Here is a 16272-nt window from a genome sequence, read left to right as displayed (position 1 = left end):
CCAGCTGTGAAATAGACCATAAATTGCTCATATGCAAATTCAGGTTGAAGCTGAAGAAAATTTTAAAAGTGGAGTGGTTTTATCCACAAACCTGAAATTTGGATATTTGCGGACACTGGTGGATTGCTGTTGCCAGGAGGTAAGTAAGACCCTTTTTTTGACTTTTAAAAACCTTATAACTCCTGGTTTGTGCCTAAGACTGAAACAAAAATTAAGCCATGAAGAAACTCTCCTCTCTAGGACTAAACATTGAAAGGAGCCTATGAGCAGCCTGCAATGCTTGCTAAGCAACCACCTGGGTCCCCTTGTGTGGAAGTGGAAAGAAATGCAGCAATGAGTAAACGGGTTCTGTCTGGTCTCTAACACCTGAGAACTTGGTTCACAGGAACTAAAGAAGAAGATGAGAGCAGGTTGGCTGATGCTCATGGCCTAGCCCAAGGGGACTAAAGTTGTTAAAAAAAAAAGAAAAGAAAAGAAAAATTGTGACTGGGCCCATGGTCAAAGGCACCCTGGTGGAGCCAAATGAAGCAGCTCACATTGAGTTAACCAAAACCTGACCAGATGATAAGAAGATTTTTGAGCCTGTCAATTGGTGCATATTGCTGTTGACTTGATGGATGACCTCTGTAATGTGACATTGCTTATGGATGCAGACTCACAAGGTTTCAGTCAGAATGAAGATTCTTCACATCAAAGAATATGCTTGTCTCCTCAAAGCACTAGGTTAATATAAATAGGCAGAATAAAAATTGAATGCCCCAATTCAATTTTTGAATTGGGAGATAAAGGCATAAGGTAACTGGCTTACAAACTTTCTTTTTTTCTTCTTCTTACAAACGTTCATAGATATAAAGTATTTTTGTTTTGTTCACTTATAAAATATTATGTTTAAATAAGGCTGGGACATTTCAAACTGTATGTGTTTTAGTTTTATTTTGTTAGAACTATTGTCCTTGTTTTGAACATTGCATGTGGTTAAAAAGTTGTGTAAGGAGCGTCATGTTGACCCGACACTAACCCCTTGACTGTCCCAAGGACACCTGCAGGCAAAGATTCATGATCACAATTTGCTTAAGTCCCTGCAAACCTGACAGATTGTTGAACACCAACTCCACCACTTCTTGAGGAAGGCAGCACTCCCGCCGCCAGCAAGCAGCCTCCCTGTGCACCATTCCAACCCGGTGACTGTGTCCTCCTAAAGCGGTTCATGTCCACTGTACTAACGCCACATTGATAGAGGCCCTTTGTCATCATATTTGCAACTCTGACCACGGTCAGAATGGACTTTGGGCCTGAGCTCACCACTAGCTTCACAAGGCTGCCCTGCCCGACGCAGAATGAAAGGTTGGGTTTCTTAATACTGTTACCTCAGTCAGGGTTTTCTGAAAATTGTAATTAAACTATTAAAATGTGTTCCAACAGCTCACAAGTGTATTTTACGGCTTTCCTGAGAACATGGTTTTCTTGCTTTTTGGCCCCGCCACCGGCTTGTCCCCTTGTCTGTTTAACAACCAGGTGTTGCTGGTTCTGCAGCTACAGTTGTCTCTGCACTCATCACCCAGAGTCATGGCTTCAAAGGCCTCTTTTGTATAACTAATGTAAAGACTAACGGACTCAAAGTCATCACGATGTCAGAATAAATTCCTTAGGAGAGTTCATCCAAACCCGTGTAGAAGCTGTTAAGCTTATGATATTGAGAACCGAGTCTACCAACCTGAGTGCAGAAGAAGTTACTGATGAATCGACGATTTGATTCCCAAATAAAAAGAATAGGGAATGAGGCAGACTACAAAAAGAAACTCCATTTTTGTCAGCTGCTAAATAGCTTGCCCGTTCCTCCCTCCCATCTCAGAAAGTTGGCTGCTCGTTGACCTGCCTGTTCTCCCTCCCCCGATGGGAAAGTCTCTGCTGGTGATTAATTTTAGAATGAACTCCCGTGTTCCCGGGTGGTGGAAACTTAGTTTTGATTATTCTTCAATATATGTTTGTTCTGATTCAATATTGTTCCTTTGCATGTTGTCATCTGAATGGTGCAGTTAATCTTTTTGTGGTAACCAGGACGTTACAATATAATTTTGTGATGGTAACCAGGATATTATAGTCAATTTTTGGTATTGTTTCTTTTATAAGAAATGTACAAAAAAAAGAGAAATGTACCTTGTAATGAATGCTACTCTTCTTGAAGTTACAATTAATCCATTAATTTTACTCTCTGCTTCTGTTCATGCTTGCTTGAACCCTGGACAGGTGATAAATGAGTTTTGCGGCCTTACAGATGAACTGAGATGTGGACTCGGGACTGCTCGCTTTTAGATTCTAGCAGTCTAGTTATAACCGAATAAAGACTTTTCTAAATTATCAAACCATTATAGTGGCTGTCATTTATTCGAACCCACAACACAGTTTGTGATCACATTATAGAATTTTGCAAGACCAATGATTTCATGAAAAATACCTCTTTTTGACAACATAACCGATGATTAACTGAGCCAGTTGGATACACAGGATGAGCCAAGCTGTATGGAATACACAGGACTCATAGTGACCACATCTGTGGGAGAGATCAGGGAGAAGCTCAGTATCATCAACCAAAACAAGACCCGAGCCAGCTGTGATATAGACCATGAATTACCCTTATGCAAGCTCAGGTTGAAGCTAAAAAAAAAATAGATTAAGTCCATGAGAGCCAGATGTTGAGTACATCCCACCTGAATTTAGAGACTATTTCAAGGACAGATAGGATGCATTGAGCACTAACCAGCAAAGGCTAGATGAGCCGGGGTATGACATGAAGAACATACTATACAAAGAAAACAAAGATCGTTTGAAAAGGACAAGAAAGGAAGAAAAGACCAAAGTGTGTATTAAAAGAGGCTCAAATTTTTTTCTTGAACTCAGAGCAACAAAAGTGCCTGCAAGGTTTAATGCAGAAATAAATATGGAAAGAATACGAAGACCTTGAATTAGGAGACCAAAGGGGAAGAACACACTCAGCATGTCTCAAGCTGACAGAACTGAAGAAAACAATCAAGACTTGAGTTGAAATATTGAAGGATTCGATGGGAAATGTATTAAATGACGCAGGAAGCATCGAAAGATGTTGGGAAGAATACACAGAGTTTCTATACTAAAAAAACATCAGTGGCCATTTAACCACATAAAGGGGTAGCTTATGTTCAAGAACTAATGACATTGAAGAGAACGCTCCAAGCTGCATTAGCAAAAAGTGAGACATTACTGTAAAGCAAGGCTCTGGGGATTTACAAGATGTCGATGGAAATGCTTCACCAAGCTGAGCACTGGAAACACGACTATGCCAAGGAATGTGGAAGACAGTGTATTGGACAGGGTTCTCTAGAGAGACAAACCAGATTGCTAGTAATTATATATAAATATATTTATAAAGATATATATATATAATTCAAGAAATATACCATTAACTTATATACAGATAGCTAATGCAAGAAATTAACAGTTAAATTATAAAGCAGTGAGACACTAGCAGTCCTTCAAGACTTAAGAACTGCCAGTTGCCAGTCCCCTCTGTAGAGAGAGCTGGGCTATATATACCCAGGCAGCAAACAGCAAGGCAGGTCCCCAACTGTCATCAACTGTCAGTCCCCAGCTCCAGAGATGAACATTCCAATCATGTGGGCTTAAAGGGACCTCAACTTACAGCGACACAGTCCACAGGCTAGGCATCCCACAGGTAGTGTACCCCTTTAAACTGAGGCACAGAACAAGCAAGCCATTTATCCCTCTGTCCTTCAGTTAATTGTACTTGTGTTTATCAGCCAGACTGGCACAATAAACTATATCAGACAGTGACCTGGCCAACTGACTTGAAGAGATCTCTATATGTGCCCATTCCCAAGAAAGACGACCCAATAGGTTACAGAAATTATTTAAGCATATCGTTAATGTTACATGCAAGTGAATTTTTGCTGACGGTAATTCAAAAATGGCTAAAGAAATTCAAACTAGAAGTAGAAGAGGGTGTGGAATGCAGGATATCATTGCTGACATCAGCTGGCTCTTGGCTGAAAGCAGACAATACCAGAGAGAGGTTTGTGGGTGTTGACTAAGAACTGTACAAAAGCATGTGACCCCGTGGGAAGCAAAACAAACTCTGGGTACCTTTGAGAAGAATGGAAATTCCAGAACACGTAATGGCACTCATTTGCAACATGTAGAGATACCAAGAGAACAAGCAGATGTGTATGGTCTACCCTCAGTAAAAGGTGTCCATTAGGGTTGAATCCTTCCACCTTACTTATTCAACCTGTATGATGAGCAAGTACTTAGAGAAGCTTGACTGTTTGAAGCAGAAAGCACCATCGGGGTTGGAGGAAGGCTCAATAACAGTCTGCCACATTCACAGACACAGTCTTGCTGCTGAAAGCCTAAAGGACTTGATGCTCCTACTGATGGAGATCAAACACTGCAGTAACTAGGACAGTTCCGAATAAAGGAAACCAGGATTCTCACTCTGGACCAATGGACGGCATCATAACAAATGGAGGCAAGATTGGCGTTGTAAACGATGACATTTCATTTGCTTGGATCCAAAGTCAAAGCTCATGAAAGCAGCAGGCAAGAAATCAGGAGATATACTGGGCAAATCTGTGTCACAAGACCTCTTTAAAGTGTTAAGAGTACAGAGGTCACTTAGTAGACTATAGCATGTCTCACTCAGCCAAAATATTCTCAATCGCCTCAGATGCATGTGAAAGCTGGACATTGAATCAGGAAGACCAAATAAGACTCAATGCATTTCAATGACGCGGTTAAAGGCTATTGAAAGTCCCCTGGACGGTCAGATGAGCAAACAGGTATGTCTTAGAAGAAGTACAGCCAGAATGCTCCTTAGAGGCCAGGATGGCAAGACGTAGTTTCACATACTCTGGACACGTTGCCAGGGGGGTCTGCCTTTTTCTTTCCACCTCCTTCACTCCAGTGTTCTCCAGCGCACAGTGGGTGGTGCAAACAGTGCATTTCATCTACGAACCCACCAGCACTGCAGAAGCAAGGCCTGGAGAAATCTGCCTCCAGAAAGATTGCAGCCAAGAAAATCTCACGGGGCTCAGCTGTCCTCTGTGCCGCCCTGGTTCTCCAGGGGCCCACAGTGATCCTGTTAGGTAGCCAGAATGGGGACTAAGGCTGGTTCTCTCCCCTGATGCCTTCATAGGGTCACAACAAAAGGGTTGGAAGGAAATTGGGCACATTAATTAAACACCTATGGAACGATCCAAACTGAGCATGCTCATACACAAGCCCCCACGTGCACCACCACCACCCTGGCCCAGCTGGGTGCATAGACTGGGCCCAGTCACATGACATTACCCAGATGTGCTTAAACTCAGCCAATGAGGTGGCCAATAGATAGTCAACCACGGCTCCAGAGCTGGAGGGGGTAAGAGACTGCAGCAGAAAGGCCAAGCCCCTTTGACTCTTCTCTCTGATTTCTTTATTACTTAGGTACACTCTTAGGGGTAGGAGAGTAGGGCGCGCGCACACACACACACACACACACACACACACACATGCTGCCCAGCCCCTGGGGTCTGAGTTCCCTCTCAGGCCTCTCTCTCAGGGCCCTCTTTTGGGATTTCTAGTGAATACCTGAAAACTTCTCTTTTCCTCATAAAAGTCACTTGGATTACAAACGTGTGTCTGCCGTGTGAATTCTTGCAGCGTTTTGAACAAATCCAGGTAAACTGAGGTAAACAGATCCAGAAACCTGACAATCACACAGCAGTGAGTTCGGTTTGGGTTTCGGTTCTAATATTTTCCCTGCCCTTAAGAGGAGGAACAGAGATAGGTTTCATAATTGTATTTAATTGTATTACCTTGAATGCAAATTTAAGGTTTCTAGAACAGAGAACAGAATTATTATTAGAAGCAGAGGGTCACCCCTTCAGTCTTTCTGCCTCACTTGTAGACCTTCAACGTGATGAGAGTTCAGCCTCTCCTCACTGGCCCTCGGTACCTGGGCTGGACTGTAGGCAAAGGGCCTAGACACAGTATCCAGAATCTGGGGGCTCCTGCCCCTCATCCCAAAAGGGAGAGAAACTTAATCTCCCTAAAGAGAACAAGTAAAGGGGGAAATCATTGGGTTCTTCTTTTATGTATTAAAACTTTTATCTTTAGCGTTAGCCAGCTGGACTCAGATTAGGTGATTCCAATTTCGTTGGCAGCATCTCGAGCAGTGGTTTTCAACCTTCCTAAAGCCAGGACCCTTTCATACAGTTCCTTGTGTATGAAACCATAGCATAATTTTCGTTGCTACTTTATAGCTGTCATTTTGCTACTGTTATGAATCGTCATGTAAATATCTGATAGGCAGGATGTATTTTCATTGTTACAAATTGAACATAAGTAGAGCATAGTGATTAATCACACAGTATGTAATTCTATATTGTGAAATATTTATTTCTAATTACAAATAAATGAAATTTTATCGCGTAGCATGGGTAGCAGTCTTCATGCCCAGTACTGTAGATGGGTATAACTGCATGGGGAGGACCCACCTGGAGATGGATAGAGGAGCGTTGTCTCAGTTCCTAAGACCATTGGAAATATGTGTTTTCCCATGGTCTTATGTGACCCCTGGGAAAGGGTTGTTCGATCCCCAAAGGGGCCGCGATCCACAGGTTGAGAACCGCTTTAGATTCTAAAGCGTCTAGTTAGGAGCCAGTTGAACTTCCTGCTGGCAGTCCTGATGAAGGTGTTGATCTTGGCTGTGTCAATGAGCTAGAGCTTCTTCATAGCCTATCTGATGTGGTGCCTGTTGGCCTGGACATCCACAATGAACACCAGTGTGTTGTCTCCGATCTTCGACTCAATGGTCAAGGGGAACTTGATGAAGACACAGTGGTCCAGCTTGCTTCCCCTGGGGCGTTCTTCCCAGGGGATTTGGGCTGCCTTCTTAGCCTCAGGGTCTGGGGCCTCCGGAAGGTGGGTGATATGGGGATCTTTTGTGCATACCTGTGGATACCCTTCAACACAGCCTTCTGGGCCTTTAACGCCCTTGCTTTGGCTTGCATTTGGGGAGGGGCAGGAGCTTCCTTCTTTGCCTCTTTGGCATCTTCATACAAAAGGCAATTTGTATCTTATTCTTTAAAAAAAATAAAACTCACTTCTATCAATTAAACCCTGACCCATGGGGACTGGATTGAGCAAGGTGGAACTACTTCTGTGGGTGCCCAAGACTGTAATTCTTCAAGGGAGTAAAAGCCAGGCCATTCCCCTGGCAGTGCCTGGTGGTTTAGAACTGCGGACCTTGTGGATTACAGCCCAAGAACTAATCTATACACCATCAGGGCTCCTCTTATTCTTAAAATATATGTATTTTTAAAACCGTCTCCAGGTGGAAGATAAGATAAGCATCTCTGGGATTAACAGCCCTTGGAGTGACGTCAAGTTCCAGGAGAGAGTCAGTTATTACCATAAGGATGGAGCAAATAGCTTAGAATGTGAGTAGAGATCAAATTGGCAAGGAAAAGGAAAATCCTTCTCTACCATGTTGGTTTCTTTGGTTCAGGAAACAAAACCTTGCAGACACATGACACTATTTCTTTCCTGTTGGTTCCCACCCATAGGGATGCCGTGCACAACAAAAGGAAGCTCTGCCTGGTCCCGTGTCATCCTCACAATTGTTCCTATACTTGAGCCTGTTGTTGCAGCCCCTGTGTCCATCCATCTGGATGAGGGTCTTCCTCTTTGTCTCTTCCCCTCTGCTTTACCAAGCAGCATGTGACAACACGTCCAAAGCATGTGAGACGAAGTCTCCCCCTCCTGGCTTCTAAGGAGCACTCTGATCATGCTTTTTGCAAGACAGATCAGTTTGTCTTTTGGGCACTTCATGGTACTTTCAATATTCTTCTCCCGCACTACAATTCCAATTTCTCACCTAGTAATGTATTTCAGAAAGAACGATAAAGAATCTCAAACTGCTTATCTGTGTGTGAGTGTGTGTGTAAGTGAGTGTGTGTGCGCGTGTGTCCGTGTGATCTCACAGGCACCATTGTCATCAAGTCAATGCTGGCTCTCATAGCAACTCTACTGGACAGAGTAGAACGTCCCTATGCAGTATAGCAGCCCAATGCATAACCTCTACCCCACCACGGCTCTACTTTTTAATGGGCTAGAATATAGTGCGAAATGCTTCCACACATTTCATTTGCCTCCTTTCTCCCTAGTTTTATAAACAGGTGCCACAATTCTGAAGTGAAGGGTTCTTCTAGAGAAAAATCAGAGCCCAGATTCCAACATTTCAGAGACCCCTTAAGCAGCCTTAAGGAGAACAAAGTGAAATCGTGGGGATGAGGGAGACTATCAGCATGAGGCCATAATGGAGTCCACAGACTTCTCAGCCACACGGTCAATTACAGAACGTGGAAACAAAGCAAGGTGTCACAAACTCGTGATCGGTGGCTCATCAGTGCATAACTGTTGAGGCGAAGCTCAGGGAGCAGAGAAAGGACCATGACTGGGATCATACACTACTGCGTTTTAGAGGAGCATCCTGAATCGGTTCTAGAGCCCTCCCATCACCTTGCTCTCCAGGAATGACTTATGACCATGCACCCAGCACCCACTTTCTCATACAGGCACACCCAGGCAAGCTCCTAGGGTAAGTCACTCCATCTGGGAGCTGCTAAGGAAGTTGTCCTCCCCTTTCAAGCACACCCAGCCTGAAGCCAAAGCTTTTCATATGGCCTAAGGATGGTCAACAGGAACCCAAAGAAGGTGGGATTTATTCAAGACTTCTTATATGGTTTTTCCTTCATTGTACTTAAATTTTCAAACAGGTGACATCTGAAGTCTAAAAAAACAGGCAGTCATCTTTTCCCTCTTGTTCTTGAATCCCAGCTCCTCATGAACCCCATCTCATGAACCCCATCCCCTAAGTCTCTAGCCCATCAACTGGTTGCTGTTGTTATAAATTTATCGTTCAAGAGTTATTGCTGTTTTTTGCCAAGTGAGTACACAATTAAATGCAATTATGTCTCTCACGACAATATTCTGACACATTGCTCTAAAGACCTTGCTATTATATATATACATATATATATACATAAATAATTTTATTATACACAATAGTTTCAAAATGCACAACACTCCATTGTGTCGATGTCCTATAATTTCTCTAATTAAATAATTTTGAATATTAAATTTTACCACCTTGCTATTACAAATAATGCTGCAGAGAATAAGTTTAAACACAAGGTAATCTTCATATGCACACATATCAGGAAAAAAACAGGGATTCTTGTGTGTTGGAACCTTGCATTCCCTCAAAGGGTGCTCTTTGGCACTGGGTTCTGAAGAGCTGGGATGAAATGGAGCGAGACTGGGAAGGGATCCTCTTGGTTCCTGCTGGGATGCTAACCTCCAGGAACTCGGCAGCCGCTCCACAGAAGGATGTGTTTTTCTGCTCCTGTGAAGAGTTACAGTCTTGCAAACACCAAACACGCAGGGCAGTTCTCTGTCCCATAGGCCGCTGTGCTTCAGAACTGTCTCAATGGCCGTGCATTTGGTTCAGGAAGGAATTGAGTGCTGTCTGAAGAAGGGGCTTGGCAAATGACTTCCGTGTGCACTTCTGCAAAGTAAACAAGAATGAAGCAGCGGGAGGAACACAATGTGGCCAGCGAAGCAGCAGTGCAAATCCAGGCTGCAGAGATGGCGATGCCAACTACGGAGAGACAAGGTTGTAGTAGTGTGTGTGTGTGTGTGTGTGTGTGTGTGTGTGTGTGTGTGTGTGTGTGTAGTACTCCAGTGTATTTTCAAGGTTTATATTAAGGTGTACAATTCCAAGCTGTGATGGCCGAGTGGTTAAGGCGTTGGACTCGAAATCCAATGGGGTTTCCCCGCGCAGGTTCAAATCCTGCTCACAGCGTTCCTGTGTACTTTTCTGACTTGCAATCAAAAATAATTAAAGCAAACAAACGGCGAGTCTCAGCTCTTCACTTTATTAGCTGCCACAGGGCACGGTCCCAGAAGCATGACAAGCAAAGCCTGTCTCCTTGTTGATCCGCTCAAAGCGACCTCACAGGACGAAGGTGCGCTGCTCTCCTGGCTCCACTGGGTTTATGGATCGGTCCGGAAGCACACTGCCGCATTTTCTCTGGTGAAGCAGCTGGCGCGTTCACACCCGCGATCTTTCTTTTAGCAGCCAAGCACCCAACCACTGTGCCGCTGGGATTGCTGATTCTACAAGCGTACACCCCTCCCCCGAGCTCCCCCCCCCCCCCGCCCAAAAAACAAAACCCGAAAGAAGCCAACCTCACTGCCATTGAGTCTACTCTGACTCATAGTGACCTTACAGAACCCAGACTGTAAATCTCGACGACAGCAGAGCCACTGACGGGTTTAACCCGCGATCTTCCAGTTAAGAGCCCAAGGCTTAGTGCACAGCGCCACCTGGGCTTGAGCCCCACCAGCTTCACACCAAAATATTTCTAAACTCATTGTTGTCAGGTAAAGTAGAACTTCTCCCCAGGGTTCAAAGACCACAAATCGGGCTCCCGCAGAGTGACCGTCGGACTGGAATCGTGGACCTTGAACTTGGCATAAGCCACTACAGCGCCAGAACTCCTTGCGCAAACGTAGGTCCTAGAAATTGGAACATATTTTCCCAAAAAAGACAGCGTCCTGCTGCTCTGAAGCTTTCTGTGGATGCTCCCACCTCTCCCTGTTCCCTGCGCCACTCTCCGTCGGTTCAACACCAAAGCGCTTTGCCAACCATTGCCCATACACCCTGCTCTTCCAGCGCCGGGGGACCGAGCCTCCTTCAGCGTCGGGGCCGCAGCCCGCCACCGCCACCCCCCTCCCCGCTCAGGGGCCAAGGTGGTTTCATGCTGTTTTTGAAAATCTGGTAATAAATGTCCCCGTGCCGACGATGCACATGCAGGTAGGGTCTTCAGAGGTCTGTGTGGGACTGAAGTTAAAAGAGAAGAAACTAGACATCTATCTGTACAGGCTAGTGGTAATCAAAATGGTCGCAGATGTTAACTATCCATCAGACAGACTGCAAGCGCCCAGGAAACAAGAAGGCGGACAGAAGCGACCCACGCCGAAGCCCGGGATCGGCGGCGGGAGGCAGGGCCGCCTGGGCGTCCTGCTGCACGGACCCCAGGGCTCGTCCGCAGGAAAAGGCCTGATCTCTCTCCGGTCATCGAGCGGGACGGTGGTTTAGAACCGCAGCGCCGCGCAGAGCCCCGCGCGCGCCGGGCGCCGGGATTCCTTCCAGCACCGGCCCACGGCCCGAGCCCGTGCCCACTCGCAGCGCCACGCAGCTGCCCCCCATCGACGGTCACCTTCTCGGTGAATGCGGTGTGTGTTTCGTTGATCTTGTGCGCATTTTGCCTAACTTGGAGGCGGGTGGGTTATTTTTAACGTCTCTATCTGCATCATGGAGTCTGGAATGATTTCCTCTTTAGCGAGTTATGGCTCTGCGGAGCCTGAGATGGAAAAGACATGACTCATCCCTTACGATGTCTTGCTTTCACTTTATTTCCATTGTGTCATACATTTAAAGTCGGCGACAACATGGCGGTTTGGCCGTGAGGACCCGTCAAAGGATGAAAATAGATGTGCCTGGAAGCGGATGTTTCAGTTTCTCAGCATAACATCTTTTGCCATACCTTCTGATACACATGGTCCACCATGGCAGTAGCAGCAGTAACATGGGCATTGTCAAACAGAACTGCCCAGAAACACTTCCTATGAATTCGAAATGGAGTTTTATACAGTGTTTGCCATCAATCTACACCTCCTCTCCCAGATGACTGTAACTGCAAGGTAGAGCTTGCTTTGACATCAGAAGGCAGGACAATAGTATGCTACCACGCTTCTGTGGACATTCCATATCAACATACCAAACCTATTCCTCGGCCAGATCCTATACATAACAGCGAAGAAACACATGATCATGTGCTGAAAAGTAGGTTAGAAGTGAAAAAGCAGCCCCTTCAACAAGGACAACTTAGCAAAATGTGCTTTACCACGAAGCACCGTTGGCGTCCTCATGGGTAGTCTCACAGACGTCCTAAGAAATTCAATCCTCCAAAAGACAGATGATTTCGAGGTTCTCATTAAGAATCAGAGAAATGTTATCTTTTTTTGGTTTGTTTGTTTTTTGAAATGTTATCTTTTGTCTCATTTGCCACTTGAGAAAAATATCCGATGTAGTCCCTACTATGTTACAAATGAGGTAATTTTTTAAAATACAAAAAAAATTAAGGGAGCTCGTACGCGTCACTAACCACTGATCCCCCCCACAGCGTCGGTATCAATGAAATTGTTGGCTGCACCGACTGATGAACGGACTGGATCAATCGAAGTGCTCGGCAGGAGATTAAAAATAGATACAAGCACACATGCAAATCAAGAAAGAAGGGAAAGAAAACTTTAATGCAGCGTCACTCTATCACGTAGACGATGTTCCAAAGGTGAAATTTTAAGTATTTTAAGGGAACGTAACTCTTAAAGATTACCCCAAAAAAAAAAAAACCGATCCGTTTCATCAGAACTCTCATCACGTTGTGCACATTTCTAGTTGCATATTCATGATTACTGATAGTGGTGTACTATACCTTTATGTGGGCCAGTGGCGCAATGGATAACGCGTCTGACTACGGATCAGAAGATTCTAGGTTCGACTCCTGGCTGGCTCGTACCTTTTAGGAAACTTGTAACCAGTTTGTTTCTCCATGCAATTGCTTCAATTGGCTCCCACAATCCACTTGATGCTGTTAGACTTGGTTTGCTTTGGTTCCTGAACATTGTGGCATAAACATTTAGCTGTTAAACTAAGGGGTGGCTATTCAAATCTAAAAGCCCATGCCAAGCTAGAGAGTTGAAGCTGCCTGCTCTCAGGAGTATGGACAGCCTGGAAACCCTGAACAAGATCACTTGGAGAAAGAATCCACTGAAGAAGTGTGGTGTTTGGATTTGGCATTTTGGATTTCCTCACAGGGTAACCTTGACTACACAGTAAATCTGAATTGTTACTGAAAATATCTGTTTTAAGAAATTTAGCTGTTTCTCCCTCATTTCTTTTGCTAGTGCTGAGAAAGAGAGCGGAAAGATCCCTTTAGAAAAATATACCAATAAACCAATTTTGAATTGGGTTACGATTCTGAAAATCAATCAACTTAGGGTGATAGTGGTGTAGCCACTTCAAATAAATGCTAGCCACTAGAATGTATTGATAATTTAGAAGAGTCTTTATAGCCGGACTGCTAGAATCCAAAAGTGATATTGGATTGCAGTTTCCAGTGCACGTTTCAGTCCATCTTTAAAGACATAACTTATTTATGATTTGTCTAGGACCTCACCAACCGTGGACAAACGCAGAAAGCAAAATTAATGTTATTATTCTTTAGATTCAGTCGGTACAAGCATTGGTAAGTAGAGTGTTACAAGCTACAGTATTAATCATAACATCCTAGTTAATTAAATTAAAATAGCAATATCCTGGTTACAATAGCAAAAGGCACAATATAATTAATTGCAATGTTCTGATCTTGAGCACATGAAAGTACATTGTAAATGCAAGCACTAGTGGGACTGTCTGAGATGAGGGGAAGGAGGCAGGTCATTCAGCAATCAGCAAGGCGGCATTACAGTGGCGAATGCTGATCTGTCTCAGTGGTGACAATTGCAAAACTCTGCTTAATATGTTTAATATAATCGCTGAATGTGATATGGATGATATGTGAATTAGGTGTCAATAAAACTTGTCTTAAATTTTTTTGATCAATAAGCTATCAAAGAAAAAAATAACAATACATAATATATATTCATGCTTAACTTTTGTCCACCAGGGCAGGCTCAATAAACCTTCAAAGAAAAAAAATAACAATACATGACACATTTTCATGCTTAACTTTTGCCCTCCAGGGCAGGCTCCCTCTCTCTCTTAGAGCAGAATGGCCTCTGTGGGTTTCTCAGACTGGGCTCCTCACAGGAGCAGAAAGCCTCATCTTTCAGCCAAGGAGCAGCTGGCAGGATCCAACTGCTGACCTTGGGCTTAGTCACCCGTGCTCCTTTCTCTCTCCCCAGAATTCCTCACTCCCTTGATGATCCTCACGTTTACCATCCCCAGTTTATGGCCCCTGTGTTCTGTTCTTTTTAGATCCCAAAGTGATGAACTGGAGCACATCCCTACATGGACACAGACTCCTCACCATCACAAAGTCCATCTCTCAGGGGGGATTGCATTCACCAGCATGTTGTTGGTAAGTAGCTTCCAGCCAGTTCCACCTCACAGCACCTTACAGGGCTTTAGCGTCCCATACATGTGTTGGCGCAATTCAATCAGTAACAGAAGTCAGGGATACATTCTTGACAAATTGATAAAAGGTCATTGGTGATCATGACAAGAAGTTTCTATGAAATGGTAGTGTCAAAAAGCAGAACAAACAAAGACCTCAAAAAAAAACCAAAAAAAGGGATGTAGTGGATTTAAAGAACAAGAGGAGAGAGATTGGAGCTAGTTAAACCTAGATACCTCTATAAGGAGATTTCATAATACAATAATCTGAGAAACAGAGGGCAGTAGGTAAAAGAAAATATTGATAAAGAGAAATGGGTTTGAGCTAGGAGAAAAATGCATATTCGACTATACATAAGAATAACATGAGAACTAGAGAGTGTTCACACATGGACTCCACAAATATTTATGTGCGCTCTGACTTTAGCTCCATTCCAGGCCCTGGGAATCCAGAAAAGGGCCCTGGGGGATGTGGGCTGCAGCAGGGAGGATTCTGTTTTCATGGACAGCAATGACAGTGGCAGCCAACGGGTAGTTTTGTGCTTGTGCGTTTTGCTTGTTCAAGGGAAAGATGCCCAGCGTATGAATGTGATTATTGTAACACTTAGAAATTCCAGTCTCACAGCTAGGAGAGGACAGGCGGAGGAATGTGGATGTAATAGGGGAGAGAGAGTGCCTATCAGCTAGCGGCCATCAGATGAACACCCCCTCTCTTAGCCTGGTTTCCTTCACTAAACTTTCTGTTTTCGGGTTTTGTGTTACTTGCTCCAACTAGTTGTTCTTTCCCCGGCTGCTGCTTTCCTGTTAGGAGAGAGAACAAAACGTGCGTATGGGTCTCTAGTGGGGTTCAAGGAAAAGACTAAACATTTAATCCAAGTTTTGTTTTGTTTACTTTTTAAAAATCATTTTATTGGGGGCTCATACAACTCGTCACAATCCATCCATACATCCATTGTGTCAAGCACATTTTCACATGTTGCCATCGTCATTCTCAAAACATTTTCTTTCTACTTGAGCCCTTGGTATTAGCTCCTCATTTTCTCCTCATTCCCCACGCCACCTCCTTTACAGACTCATGATTATTTATAAGTTATTAATATTTTGTCATTTAATCCCAACTTGATGTCCCATGAAGGCTAGTCTCAAATTACAGGTAAATGAGCAATGACGAGAAAGGAAAAATAACTGGCCCGTACGGGGATCGAACCCGCGACCTTGGCGTTATTAGCACCACGCTCTAACCAACTGAGCTAACCGGCCACTTGTGTGCCTTTCTGTTTTACATTTCATAGAAGTAGTAAGCTCGCTGACTCCTCACCCTTGTATTTTAAAAACTATTTCCCTTTAATAACGTAAATTATAATTCGATTTTACAAAAAGTCCACGTAGCGCAATGGGATAGGCTTGCAGCTGCTCAGAGCACGTCGTTGTTTGGCACCCAGGAGTCCGCTCCACGGGGCTCTGGCGGCACAGATTTAAAATCTCGGGAACAATCGGTGGCAGTGGGTTAGTGTAACTAACACTCTTTTTTTCTAGCTTAAGTTCATACTTTCGCTTTCCCTGTTCCGCACTCACACAAAAAGGAAGGAAACCTCTGCGTGACCCAGAAAGGAGCTTCGCTCCTCTGTTAAGTCTGTAAAGGCCTCCTGGAGCTAGTCCGTTTCGTTCCGGGAGCAACATTCCCTGAGAGGCGTCTTCCTCCTCCTCCAGGATGAAGCCCCGTCTAGCGTCTAGTCCAGCTGGCCCCGGCTCAGGGCGTGGGGCTCCCTCTCCAGACCGGACGGTCCCTGGGAGACGCCCTTCACAGCCCAAGTTGCAAACTCCCGGTGGGTGGAGGAGACCCCTGTTGGACCATTCCGCTATTTTAATTAGCATATAACTGCTTCTGTTTCTTTTTCCTTTCCCAGAGTTTTCCCCGGGCTGTGTAGGCTCCTCCTTTCCTCTTCTGGTCCCGCAGTTTGCCCTGGCAGGGAGGGCTGTCCAGTGATTAA

The 16272-nt window shown here is 44.5% G+C and overlaps 3 non-coding genes and 1 pseudogene across 3 annotated transcripts; 3 read left to right on the top strand and 1 right to left on the bottom strand.

The window, feature by feature from the left end:
- The first annotated feature begins 9819 nt into the window (after nucleotides 1–9819).
- On the top strand, nucleotides 9820–9901 carry TRNAS-CGA (transfer RNA serine (anticodon CGA)). The gene has a single exon. It is a non-coding gene; the product is annotated as a tRNA-Ser (tRNA).
- Nucleotides 9902–11670: 1769 nt separating this feature from the next.
- LOC142427857 (large ribosomal subunit protein mL42 pseudogene) lies at nucleotides 11671–12084 on the top strand (annotated as a pseudogene).
- A 523-nt stretch (nucleotides 12085–12607) lies between these two features.
- Nucleotides 12608–12680, top strand: TRNAR-ACG (transfer RNA arginine (anticodon ACG)). The gene has a single exon. It is a non-coding gene; the product is annotated as a tRNA-Arg (tRNA).
- A 2787-nt stretch (nucleotides 12681–15467) lies between these two features.
- On the bottom strand, nucleotides 15468–15541 carry TRNAI-AAU (transfer RNA isoleucine (anticodon AAU)). Its single transcript has one exon. It is a non-coding gene; the product is annotated as a tRNA-Ile (tRNA).
- Nucleotides 15542–16272: the final 731 nt, after the last annotated feature.

This window comes from Tenrec ecaudatus, chromosome 1 (assembly GCF_050624435.1).
Source record: "Tenrec ecaudatus isolate mTenEca1 chromosome 1, mTenEca1.hap1, whole genome shotgun sequence".
Classification (NCBI taxonomy): Eukaryota; Metazoa; Chordata; class Mammalia; order Afrosoricida; family Tenrecidae; genus Tenrec; species Tenrec ecaudatus.
Note: the sequence above shows the minus strand (reverse complement) of the source record. Positions and strands in the feature narration are given on the sequence as shown.